The sequence below is a fragment of the Corythoichthys intestinalis genome, chromosome 16, assembly GCF_030265065.1.
Source record: "Corythoichthys intestinalis isolate RoL2023-P3 chromosome 16, ASM3026506v1, whole genome shotgun sequence".
NCBI lineage: Eukaryota > Metazoa > Chordata > Actinopteri > Syngnathiformes > Syngnathidae > Corythoichthys > Corythoichthys intestinalis.
This window is the reverse complement of record NC_080410.1, coordinates 48,624,617-48,638,602: the sequence shown is the minus strand read 5'-3', so window position 1 is coordinate 48,638,602 and position 13,986 is coordinate 48,624,617. Positions and strand designations below refer to the sequence as shown.

General features: G+C 38.0%; 1 long non-coding RNA gene across 3 annotated transcripts in view; it reads left to right on the top strand.

The window, feature by feature from the left end:
- The window catches only part of LOC130904668 (uncharacterized), a 161,281-nt gene continuing 147,295 nt past the window's right edge, over positions 1-13,986 (top strand). For all 3 annotated transcript variants that reach the window (XR_009060886.1, XR_009060885.1, XR_009060884.1), the window contains exons 1-2: positions 1-69; positions 3,853-3,980. This is a non-coding gene — a long non-coding RNA (uncharacterized LOC130904668). The remainder of the gene's footprint in view (positions 70-3,852; positions 3,981-13,986) is intronic.

Here is a 13,986-nt window from a genome sequence, read left to right as displayed (position 1 = left end):
TGTCAATATCTATCCCATGGTTGTCAATATCCACGTCTTTGCCCTCGTGTTCCTGCATTCCCTGTTTGAGTAAGTTTTGATGCTTTTTGTTTAATCCCCTGGCCTTTTCTTTACTTTGTGTTTTTGTTAATTATCATCAAAAAGTTTTTGAGTTCACTGCTGCTGTCCCTGCGTATGGGTCCACCTCATCCATGAAACCTGACATTTGCTCTACCAATCTTTGGAAAAATGAATTAAAAGTCCTGCATTTTCATTTTCATTTATGTGGTACTGTAAATCTACAATTTTGGAAAATGTTCTGGCCAAGGTTGGTAAATATTAGTAGTGGACCTCCGACTACACACATACCCAAAACTATGCATTCGTACTTTTTAAATTTAAATAGTCCTACATGCATACTTTGATCAGATTACAGGTTACAGTTCTCATTTTTGTGGTACTGTAAATCCACAATTTTCTCTGACTACTCACACACTCAAAACTATGCATTATTCCTGTACCTAAATTCTGAAAATTTGAATTTAAAGCAGTGCTGTTTTTGGCAGCCCTTTTAGTTTTTATCTTAGTTTTAGTCTTTTCGACAATAATACTTATTAGTCATTTTTAGTCATCTCAAAATGTGTTTGTCCTTATCAATTTTTTATTGACGAAAACGCGAGTAATTGTGCAACTTTTAGTTGTTTACAAAAAATATTTTTGTAAAATCCTTTAATTACTCCAAACATAAAGCACATATTGTAGCATCTACAAGGACAACACCAACTTTGTGAAAATACACACACAGCAGGACAACAGTACATTATTTTTAATTCAACCCACCTCGACGCCACAAATTCTTAAAAAAAATAAAATTAAAATAAAATAAAGTCAGAGTATAAGAGGACAATTACTGATAGCATTAGCCTAATGTGAACGTGAATTCTAATCTAATGCTTCAAGCTACATTTACTATGTGATGATCTCACAGCACAGACCTTAAAGGCTAAAGATACACTGCATATTCTCACAGACGCACGGGGGGCACATCACGTCACATGAGTGACACAACCATACACTGCAAAGATGCAGCCTAGAATAGAATAGAATAGTCCTTTGTTGTCATTACACAGTTTTACAATGAAATTGTGGAGCATAGTGCAGGATAAGTTGAAAATTTTAAAAGTGACTTGCAAGTATAAAATCTAAATACATACAAATAAAACTGTGTATGAGATAGTCCATTGTTCAGGCAGTGCAAAATAATCGAAGTGAAGTAGCAGCAGTTTGACAGTGAAGGCATTGAATATTGCACGTTAATATTTGCACGTAAGTATTGCACATAGAATATGTGTGAATAGAAGTCCTAACTGCACATATAGATGTCACACATTGTGAACATGTGACGGAAATTATTGTGCATTTTTGCCTCGGTCTCGTCTCGTTTTAGTCTCCCAGAACATGTTTGTAGCTTGTTATTGTCTCTTCATGGACATGACAAAAGTTTTCGTTGACGAAATATTTTCATTGTCATCGCTGACAGAAACACTATACTGTACCAATATTTGGAAGAATGAATTAAAGGTTCTGCATTTTAACTTTAATCAGGTTACAGTTCTCATTTATGTGGTACTGTAACTCCACAATTTTGTATAAGCTCTGGCCAAGGTTGGTAAATATTTGTATTGGACCTCTCTGACTACACACATACACAAAACTATGCATTTTTACTTTACGAGAATTTAGAAAATTTGAATTAAAAGTCCTACATGAATACTTTGATCAAATTTCAGGTTACAGTTCTTATGTGGTTCTGTAAATCCACAATTTTGAATAAGTACTGGCCAAGGTTAGTAAATATTAGTAGTGGACCTCTTTGACTTCACACATACTCAAAACCTCATTCTTAATGTAGCTAAATTTAGAAAATTTGAATTATAATTCCTACATGTATACTTTGATCAAATTGCATGTTACAGTTCTAACTTTTGTGGTACTGTAAATTCCCAATTCTGAATAAATTCTGGCCAATTTTGGTGAATATTAGAAATGGACCTCTGACTACACACATACTCAAAACTATGCATTTGTACTTTAGGAAAATTTAGAACATTTGAATTAAAAGTCCTACATGAATACTTTAATAAGATTACATGTTACAGTTCTCATTTTTGTGGTACTGCAAATCCACAATTCTGAATAAATTCTGGCCTATTTTGGTGAATATTAGTAGTTGACCTATTTGAGTACACATATACTCAAAACTATGCATTTGTACTTTAGGAAAATTTAGAACATTTGAGTTAACAATCCTACATGCATACTTTAATCAGATTACAGGTTACAGTTCTCATTTTTGTGGTACTGTAAATCCACAATTCTGAATAAATTCTGGCCAAGGTTAGTAAATATTAGTTGTGGACCTCTCTGACTACACACATACTCAAAACTATGCATTTTTACTGTACTAAAATTTAGAACATTTGAATTAAAAGTCCTACATGCATACTTTAATTAGATTACAGGTTACAGTTCTCATTTTTGTGGTACTGTAAATCCACAATTCTGAATAAGTTCTGGCCAATTTTGGTGAATATTAGTAGTGGACCTCTCTGAGTACACATATACTCAAAACTATGCAGTTTTACTGTTCTAAAATTCAGAACATTTGAATTAAAAGTCCTACATGAATACTTTGATCAGATTACAGGTTACAGTTCTCATTTTTGTGGCACTGTAAATCCACATTTCTGAATACGTTCTGGCTAAGGTTGGTAAATATTAGTAGTGGACCTGTCTGACTAAACACGTACTTAAAACTATGCATTTTTCCTGTACCTAAATTCAGAAAATTTGAATTAAAAGTCCTACATGAATACTTTGATCAGATTACAGGTTACAGTTCTCAATTTTGTGGTACTGTAAATCCACATTTCTGAATACGTTCTGGCTAAGGATGGTAAATATTAGTAGTGGACCTGTCTGACTAAACACGTACTTAAAAATATGCATTTTTCCTGCACCTAAATTTAGAAAATTGAAATTAAAAGTCCTACATGCATACTTTGATCAGATTACAGGTTACAGTTCTCATTTTTGTTGCACTGTAAATACACAATTTTGAATAAGTTCTGGCCAAGGTTTGTAAATCTTAGTAGTGGACCTCTCTGACCACACATACTCAAAACTATACATTCTTACTTTACCTAAATTTAGAAAATTTTAATTAAAAGTCCTTCATGCATACTTTGATCAGATTACAGGTTACAGTTCTCATTTTTGTGGTACCGTAAATCCACAATTCTGAATAAATTTTGGCCAATGTTGGTGACCTCTCTGATTACTCCCATACTCAAATTTATGCATTTTTACTGTGTCTAAATTTAGAAAATTTGAATTTTAAGTCCTGCTTGCATACTTTGATCAGGTTACAGTTCTCATTTTTGTGGTACTGTAAATCCACAGTTCTGAACAAGTTCTGGCCAAGGTTCGTAAATATTAGTAGTGGACCTCTCTGTTTTGCCGGCTGGATGGCTTCCAAAACTGTCCATGAAGTGGGCCGGACTTTCAATGACTCACTTCCCTGCCCCCAGGCCGCCCCTGATGACATTTGTCATAAGCATTCATTCATGCTCATGACAGTGTCATGTCATTACTATGACGGTCTTATGACACCACTGTCAAATAAAGTGTTTCCCGTCAATGGCATACATTTCTTTTATTTTCCTATCATTTACATGATGCGCTTGTTCAGTCAGATCGTGGGCCCCTCGTGGGGACCGTTTGCCTCCCGACCAAACAGCGGGAGAACACTTGATGAATGTTTCCAAGAGGGGATCGGAAACGAGACCAAATTTTTCTTTTTTTTTTCTCCAGACAGGCCTTTCCATGGGCAATTTTCCCAGGACGACCCCATTATTATTCCGAGGAGACGTCTGCCCCCTCCGAGCCTGATGGGTGGTCTTTCTGAAGGCAAAAGGAAGAGGAAAAGAAAGGGGAAAAGGGTAAGAAAAAATGAACGGATACACCCACAGAGAAACTGGAAAACAATCAAATAGATCTTCAAGTGAAATAAGATCAAAAGTCCATTTAGATCCATTGTGGAAACCTCTGAAGGCCATGAATTTTAAATGTTTTTGATTATATTTTGTTTTAATACGGTTCTTCTGTGGGTTGTATTGTCACCATAATCATCACCAAATTCCAAAGTCAACAAGTTTCTCCAAATATTGTGAATATAATACAAATCAGGGGTGTAAAATGCATGGCCCTCGGACCAGAAACGGCCTGCAAAGGGGTCCATTTTGATCTGCGGGGTTGTTCTGCCTGACAGGAATGTTGTAGCTCTTCTATACAGTACACAGGGTTCATACACGTTTTTCCATGTCAAAATTCAAGCACTTTTTAAGGACTTTCAAGACCAATTTTTCAGTACCTTTTAAACAATATCTACAGAGCCCCTAAAGGGACATCGACAGACGTAAAATAAATTTCAGCAGTCTGGTGCGCACCAGAAACAATCTGGTAAACATTAGCATTATACAGCTTTTAAGCTAGCAGACTTTTGCTATGCAGGTTAGCCAATTGTTGTAAACATTAGCATCATATAGCATTTAAGCTAGAGGACTTTTGCTATGCAAGCTAGTCAATTGTTGTAAATATTAGCATTATATAACATTTAAGCTAGCGGACTCTTGCTGTGTAGTCAGCCAATTGCATTAAATGCAACAATTGGCTAACTTGCAAAGCAGAAGTCCTATAGCTTAAAAGCTATATAATGGTAAAGTCTGCTAGCTTAAATGTTATATAATGTTAATGTTTACCAGGTAGTTTCTGGTGCGCACTAGAAACAATCTGGTAAACATTAGCATTGTACAGCATTTAAGCTAGAGGATTTATAATGCTATTGTATAATGTTATACTGTTTACCAAGTGGTTTCTGGTGTGCACTAGAAGCTATCCGGTAAACATTAGCATTATACAGCATTTAAGCTAGTAGACCTTGTCTACGCAGGTTAGCCAATTGTTGTAAACGTTACCATTATATAGCATTTAAGCTAGCGGACTTTTGTTATGCAGTTAGCCAATTTGTCAGGTACGAAACTGAGGAATCAGTTGCGTATCGCAGATAAAGTATTTTATTGATGTTGACAGGCAAAGAAAACCATCAGGTCGAGCGGTAATGGCTTGTTGGCATGCAAATCGTATGCTAAATCGCTGTCGATCTCACACTGAATGCTATGTTTTCGTGCCTTATATACTGTTCTCAGTTGTTCTTTGTGACATATTAAAGAGTACACAGTATTTGTGATGAATTAGTGTGATGCAATATGCTGTCAGTATGCTGGTACATTGGTTCATGACACAATTGACGCAATGAAACAATTGCAACAATTGTCTAATTTGCATAGCAGAAGTCTGCTAGCTTAAATGCTATATAATGCGAATGTTTACCAGGTAGTTTCTGGTGCGCACCAGAAACAATCTGTTGCACATCAGATTGTTTCTTGTGTGCACCAGATTTTTTCTGGTGCATACTAGAAACAATTTGGTAAACATTAACATTATGTAGCTTTTAAGGTAGCAGACTTTTGCTATGCAGGTTAGCCAATTGTTGTACACATTAGCATTATATAGCATTTAAGATAGAGGAATTTTGCTGTGCAAGTTAGCCAGTTAACAATGCACCAACTCGCTAACTTGCAATCGACAAATAAAATAAATTTAAGCAATCTGGTGCGCACCAGAAGCAATCTCAATGGGAGAAATCAGCCGCTACTGTATTGGCATCATAGTTCGGCATATTTACGCAAAATAAACGCTTAATGCACGTTTTTTGGCCTTTAACCAAGAATCGAGACTGTTTTACGTCGATATCTATGAAGAATTTGGGGATTTAAGCATTTATTCACAATAATTTTCGCCAGAAAAGCTCTGTTTACGTCAGGCGGCAGCTAGCCTCAGTCACTAACAGAGTAGCATTGTACTTTGACATAATTACGTAAAATAAATGCTAACTGCAAGGTTCCTTTGCTTTTAACCAAGAATTGAGACTGTTTTATGTCCATATCTATGAAGAATTTGGGGATTTAAGGATTTAATCACAAGAATTTTCGCCAGAAAAGCTCTGTTTACGTCAGGCGGCGGCTAGCCTCATTCGCTAACAGAGTAGCATTGTACTTAGCCATATTTACAAAAAAAAAAACCGCTAACTGCACGTTTTCTTTGCTTTTAACCAAGAATCGAGAGTGTTTTATGTCTATATCTATGAAAAATTGGGTGAATTAAGCATTTATTCACAAGAATTTTCGTCAGAAAAGCTGTTTACATCAGGTTGCTGCTAGCCTCATTTGCTAACAGAGTAGCATTGTACTTAGCCATATTTACGTAAAATAAACGCTAACTGCACGGTTTCTTTGCCTTCAACCAAGAATCGAGACTGTTTTATGTCTATTTCTATGAAGAATTTAGGGATTTAAGCATTTATTCAAAAGAATTTTCGCCAGAAAAGCTCTGTTTAGGTCAAGCGGCCGCGAGCCTCATTCACTACAACTATATAACTAACTATAGAACTGTATAATGACAATAAATGGCTATTCTATTGTACAATAAGTTGTGATTGCATATAGAATTTATTGATAACCTATTAATTATTTATAATTGATTTAGCATGTTTTCCTCAAGTTTTAAGTTTCTGATGTGAAAATTGATTTATTAGCTGTCGAAAGAAATTTAAGTTGCTATTTTGGGCAAAAACTTATGTTAAATATTGCTATTGATCCTGAAAATATAGTTAATTATCTCTGCATTTGATTATTTTTGTGTATCTAGTGTAAAATCTGAGAATTTTATAGCCAGGTTGAATTTTGTTATATTAAAAAAAATATATATATTTGGGATTTTATCAGGGATCGACTTTGAATTTTTTGATGCCGCTGCTCATGGAGACTCGTATATGGCTAAGGTAGGTGCCTGTTTTTGTTTTAGGTCGGTAGCAGCTTTGGTTTTGAAAATATTTGAGCTTGAAATTTTTGAAAATTGTCATGTCAATATATTATGAAGTCTATGGTTGAGCACCGTCAATGGCAGCCAATGAGTTCACTTTTTGACTAACTAGTCCGGCCCACGTGAGATCTAATTGCCATAAATGTGGCCCGTGAACAAAAATGAGTTTGACACCCCTGATATAGATGTTTTTCTATATTACATTGCGATTCCCACGTGTGGAATCTAATAGCAGAAACATGCAAGTTTGTTTTGATTTGATTCACATAGTGTGTATTGGTGTGACACAATTCCTCTGTTTGAGACACATTAAATGGACCTTAGCGCCGAGTTACTTTTTCATACGGTCCATAAAATTCCTGCTGAAACCAACGGCGGAGGAAGCTGTGCTAAATCACAGACACGTTTCCATGGAAGTTTCACCCTCAGTTCAAGAAGCGTGGCGCATTTCCTTCTAGCTACTCATTGAAGAATGGCGATATTATTCTTTTTTACAGTTGACTTCTATGTATCTGTTTACTAGAAGATCCTGGAACTGGAAGTTGCCCAGGATCCTAAGAACCTTAGAGTATTTGTCGGGATCCCATTTCTGATATCAATTTGCCGTAAAATGTGGGAAATGATCTTCCTGGAATTACGATTTTATGCAAAACTTTCCCCCTGCCGCCATCCGTCTTGAGCAAGGCCCCGCGTGGATGCCATCCGGTGCCAAGTAGCTATGCCGGGGCCAAGCCCGGGGGCGTGGCCCCCCCTTCCTACCCTCGACCGTCTTTGTGCGGCCATGTGTAAGAAACCTGGCACCGGCCCGAGGTCAGCGTCCCAAAATGATATTAGCATAATCCCATTAAGTGTGTCAGAGGCCTCACGAGCTCCGGAGACGACTGTGCGAGGAACTTTGGGATAACCAGAGGAATGAACCTGAAAACGAGATCAAGTTGTCCCTGTACTGTAATTGGACATTTTTACCTATAGAAAGAAAATATTCTTATATTTTTGGATTGGATTGCACGTCACATTGTCCCTGTTGTTGGTCTCCTGTGTCTGCAGTTCTCTAAAACATGGCAGCTATTCTTTTGCTACAATTTGTTACCTTTGGCCATTTTTAAGAGTCAACTAACTCTAGGCCAGTGCTTCTCTATTATTTTCTTTTACAACCCTCCCCTTAGCCCAGGAAGGTGTGAACATTTGGAACAGACTTAAAGAGCATACGACAGGAGAAAAAAAGTCTTAAATAGCATTATTAGGATTAGGATTTCAGTTTCAGTTTATTCGCACATCAACAAATACAGTACGTGATCATACGCTAGCAGTTCACATGTTAAGGTGGGCGAATCGGACACTCCAAAGAAGCTATTCAAAGCTTTTAGCAGGGGCCCAGTTAGACAAAACACACATACACACATGCACACACACACAATTAACTGTGGGCAATTTCAAAATTTTGGTTACATTGGATTTGATAAGAGACACCAGTAGTATTATTCAAAGATTCAGCATATTATATATACATTGCTAGGAGATGAGTTTTGAGTTTTTTCTTAAAGATGGAGATGGAGTGTGACATTTTAAGTGTTTCATCCAGTTCATTCCAAATCTGTGGTCCTTTGCACACAATGCTAAAACTTGTACACTTTAGCCTTCGTTTTTTTCCTGTGATTTGATGTTTTCTTCTGGTAGTGTATGTGTGTTGAGGAGTACAGACTGGGACGAGGTCACCTAATTTATAATTTAGTCTATAGATAATCTTATACATTACACAAGCATTTTGGTAATAGTTGTGGTCTTTAAGCCTCAGGAGGTGGTGGCGGTGAAAAATTATTTTAGTTGGAGCATTAAACTCAGACCATGTTAGGGGACGTATAACTTTTTTCTGTAGTATTTCAAGCTTTTTTAAATAAGTTGGATATGTGTTGCACCATATGACATTACAGTATTGTAAGTGTGGTTCAAATAAAGATTTATACAAAATGAGAAGTGCAGAGAGTGGGAGATAGTGTCTCAGTTTAAAGAAAGGAGCAGCATATCTTGACAGTTTATGTGTAATTTCATCAATGTTTTCTAAAATTAAGGCACTCATCAATATGGACTCCCAAAAATTTTGTAGAGTCGACCCTTTCAATGTTTTCTCCGTTTATGTTTAGGCAGATTTGTTTAGTGGCTTGTTTTTTATGGGAGCGAAACACAATGTAATTTGTTTTATTGATATTTAGAGATAGTTTATTACATTTTAACCATGTATCTATTTTCTTTAATTCACTATTTATGATTTGCTCAAGTGCAGTTGGATTTTTATGGGAAAAAAACAAATTTGTATCATCAGCAAATATTACCTTATGTAAAACGGACGTGGAGTTAACAAAATCATTAATGTACAGGTTGAAGAGGAGCGGCCCTAAGATGGAGCCCTGGGGGACTCCATGTTTGATGACTTTGTATGATGATTTAGAATTGTTAATGTTGACATACTGATGTCGTCCAGACAGATAACTGCGGAACCAGTCTAGTGCTAAGCCTCTAATCCCATAATGCTGCAGTTTATTGATGAGTATTTCAGTGTTAATGGTGTCAAATGCTTTGGATAGGTCTAAAAAAAATGCCAACTCCAAAGTCACCTTTGTCGATTGCATCATAGACTTTTTCTGTTAAGTCAAGTATTGCCATATATGTAGTATTTTCTTTTCTGAAGAAAATATGTGAATTAGAATCATATTTTGAGATGATTCGACTATATACAACAATTTAGCAAAGTGCAGACGACGAGAAATTAGTCTTATAATCTGCCGGTTAGCCAAGCCTACCGTTATAGGGCTCGAGCGTCCCCAACAGGTGGATGACATCAGCGGGAGTCTGGGCTCATTGGTTTTACTATTCAGCCCATTGACGGGGAATTATTGAGAACGAGGAAAACGCGACGAAGAGAGCCGCAAGATGTAATTTTTTCAGTCTCTCTACTCCAATATTTTTACAGGATATTGTTTTTATCCAAGTATCATAAAGTATCACATTTTTTTTCCGGGCTGAGGGAGCTTGGTGGGGTCAAAGTGCACCATTCTCTGTGGCCCAGTAAAACTGCACTGCCCCCTAGGCTCTGGCATGAATACTGCATCGTTTTCATGCGGAATTGCGACGTTGTTCAAATGGAGATGCAAATGCAAATTTGACATTTTTCGCATTCTCGGAGTCACCATGTAAAACGGCCCCTAAGAAATGTTTCATTTGCATACTTGAATACTTTTTGCAACCTTCACATGAAGGTCATTTGTACTAGGTTTTGCCGATTGCTTCAAAGGACTTGCTATTGTCTTTTATTTACTGTACTGTACCCAGGGGCGTGGCTTGTGGACAGGCGTGCCAGACAGTTGTTTGGGGCCTCAGCCCCCCCATACCTGCATGTTATGTTGGCGCTATTTGCAAACCCCTCCTAGTCTGTTACATTTAAATTCCGACCTCGATATACCACCACATCATTAGTTGTTTGGTAAAAAAATGTGAGGACCGATTGATCTGTCGGTCACAAAGAAACAAACGTTACTCAAAAGTCAAGGAATTCTACCAATCAAAAGCGCTGGCTATGAAACTATACAACAAGATCTGTAATTTATTCACTCATTCCAATCTATTTAAACTGGGACTGCTGTTAGCCTATCGTTTATCGCCCGAAAGAGTTAAACACTGTTCGACAATGTTGTGCCTTGTTTTGTTTCCTTGTTTTAACGTTCAACTTGGTTACGGCTCTGAAACGACAACCTGACTGAAACCCGCAGGCAGCCGGAAGAATCACACTGACACTAACACTGTAATAGCGCTTGTTTTGTCTGCTTGCGCGTTTCCTGTGTGACGACCTAGTGTTATTATTATTAAGAAGATTAACTCCGCTAACGCATGTAGGTTTCTGTCTGCTTGCATTCTTTGCTCGTAATTAGCGCTCGTTCGGCCCTTACAGCATGTAAAGCAACGAAAATGACATTCTCACTTTGGATGGGCATGGTGTTGACTGTGAGAGTGTTTTTTTTTTTTTTCCAGGCTCATTAGTTTTGAGTGGCTTCTCCGCGTGACAGCTAGAAGGCCAACTCGCAGGCGAGTGACAGGGCGGCAGTATGTCAAACATACCGGGGCCTCTGTTTGGTCATTCCATGCGCGGGACAACCGGTAGCACTTAATCCCTTGCTCAAATAAGTTAATACCTCAACTAACACGTACGAGTTCACGGCCAAATGCGAATTCCACACTGACAGACGCGGTCGAACCAGGCAGCAAAACCAATTAATTACACGCACACGGTGACTCACGGTCACTTGTGTCGGGAAGAAAACGGATTTTTTTTTTTCTTTACTCCAATCTGTCAGAGTGGCAAGTGTTCTTTTTGTTGTTAATTTTTAACTCAGCCAGACGCACATGGCGCAAAGTGAAGGGTTAAATTACTGTTATCTGTTTGGTAGTTGGTAGAAATAATCAATACGCTTGCAGAGACCAGACTTCCGTATTTTCCTCAGACGCATTTGGAACAAAAGTTTATTATTTGTTGTGAAACTAGGGGTTGATTTTTCAATGAGTACTTAATAAACTAAAAAAGAAATCAGTTCAAACATGCCTTGTTGTATATCTTTTTTCCCCGCAAATTATGTCATTAACTACATTTATGTCCAGCTAGGATCTTTTAGATATATTAAAAAGTGAGATAATTTGCCCGATGACACAAAATGACATTTGTCAGAAGCATTCATTAATGTTCATAGCAGTATCATGTCATAATTATGATGGCCTTATGACAGTTTTATGGCGCCACTGTCAAATAGTTTAACCAAATATCAGAGCTAGCAATTAATGAAACAACTGGAAGAGTAACTGAAGAAGTAATTAGAACATGAATTTTGATTGTTATTTAGATCTGTAGCGCTGCAATGCATACTAGGAGGCATGTTGGACAACAACAGTGTTGACAGCAGGTGGCGGCAGAGGTTGACTGTGAAGGAATCTGATCTTCCAGCCAGACCGCCAGAATCACGCCAGCCGAACCAGCGGACCCGTGCTGACACAGATCCAACAAGCAGGGCCGGCTGGACTCAGGCAATCCAGCCAGAAGGCCAAACTCTGCGCATTCACCTTAGTCTTAACCTTTTGTACTGACTCCATTTTGAAAGGTTGAGAGAAGGCTCACCGAGAACAAGTTGACAATTTCGACGGTGATCAAACAGAAAGGCAAAACAGGCACAGACTCAGGCGAGGAGGCAAACTCGTTCCAAGGTCACCATATCAGAAGTCAACAAAAGGTTCCCCTGAAAAAATGACAACGCTTAGTTAAACATTCAGTCTTTTGAAGGCTCTCGCGGGACGGGCCTTGGCCAGGAAGAAGGGTGTGTTTGGGATTATTGTCTGTTTGTGTATTAGACTGGAGGATTCGGGACTTACTGTTGTCCGGGGGAAACGAGGGTTGTGGATTTTGCACCTCAGCGACAAAGAAGCTCTTGGAGTCTTGTCAGTCGTATTCTCAGTTGGATATCGGGCGTTCTCCGGTGCTCCTTGTGTTGGGACAGACCGTTCCGCCATTTGTTCTGGACTGTCCGGGAGAACTGATTGCGAGAGTTGGTGCGTCAATCTTGCTCATGACGCACATGTTGGGCTTCTTTGATAAGAAGGTGTCGTGTATCTTTTATGCCCTATGTTCTGCTTGTTTTCCTTAAACTATGGTACAAGTGCTATTTATTTTTATAGGGTGTGTTAGAGTAATACAAACAAACAGTAAATACGAGAAACAATACTAGTCCCTGATTGATTATATTAAGTGTGTTAGAGTAATGCAAACAGTTAGACGGTGCCTACGAGAAAAGGTACTATCTCCTTCAACTGTCTTCCCCAAGGGAGCAGTGATGGCCAAAAGAAGCTTCTTGAAGCAATGAAGCTTTGAACCAATTGGCTGCAAAGCTTAATGGTGGTTCATTTTGTCGTACGACAGTCTTATGATGCCGCCGTCAAATAAAGTGTTCCCGGTTAATATCTTTCAGTGTAAATATCCCATATAACAGTGAGCACATTTGCGGCTTCTCTGAACAAATGCAGTTTTCGTGTCAAATTTGTTGAGTGGCTCCTTATAGTCAAGTGCGCTTTATAGTCTGAAAATTACGGTAACTTGCTCGAATTGCCTCTTTTTTGAGGATTAAAAATGAATTCCCATCCCAAGGAGGAAAAAAACCCAATTGAACAGGGTCCTACAAAAAAGGAGGCACTACTGAGATGTGTAGCCACGTCTTTATTCAAACCCAAAATTAATCTTATTGGACCAATTCGATCAAGTGTGCCAAATTCTGTGGCTCTATAAGTTGCCTAAGTCCATGAAAAAAATCGACTTCCTTTAAATGGCTAACAAGGGGTCGTCGCGGCAACAGACGGAGAAGTGGACACAGGCCTTAAAATGTAGTGTTACTAAAGGTCTTGTAACTACAATGGCCAACCTGAAAAGAACTGGACATGTATAAGTACAATAAGTCCATGAGAAAAACAAACAGGATATAGCAAGGGTTATAGAAATCTGAGCCCTTATTACACATTCATTTTGACCTTTCTTTTTACAAATTTGAAAAAAAAGTTTCATTAGGAGATTATTTTTCAAATTTTGGGATTCTCTGATAATTGCTTCATATTGCTGGCATTAAAGGGTTAAGTTGACTACTTTTCAAGTTTCTTTCCAAACTAATATATTGTTTATCCGTCCAAAAGATGTCACTATTCTAACTCCTGATTCTCCGCTACACACTTCCTCTGCGCTACATATCGTTGGGAACCCTTGATTTAAAAAAAAAAAAAAAAATCTGTAAGTTTGCACGTTATAACAGAGGGTTTTATATCATTTCGGTGTGCTCATTCTGTTACTCTGTTGCCATTTATGTGAGTCGAAGCAACACGTTTTTGTGCTAAGCTAAATTAGCCACTTCGTTTGATTTGCTCATAACGGAGCTAGACTTCATGTGGCTTCTTCTTCGTGGTGTTCGGCAGCTATTTTTTCCGGTA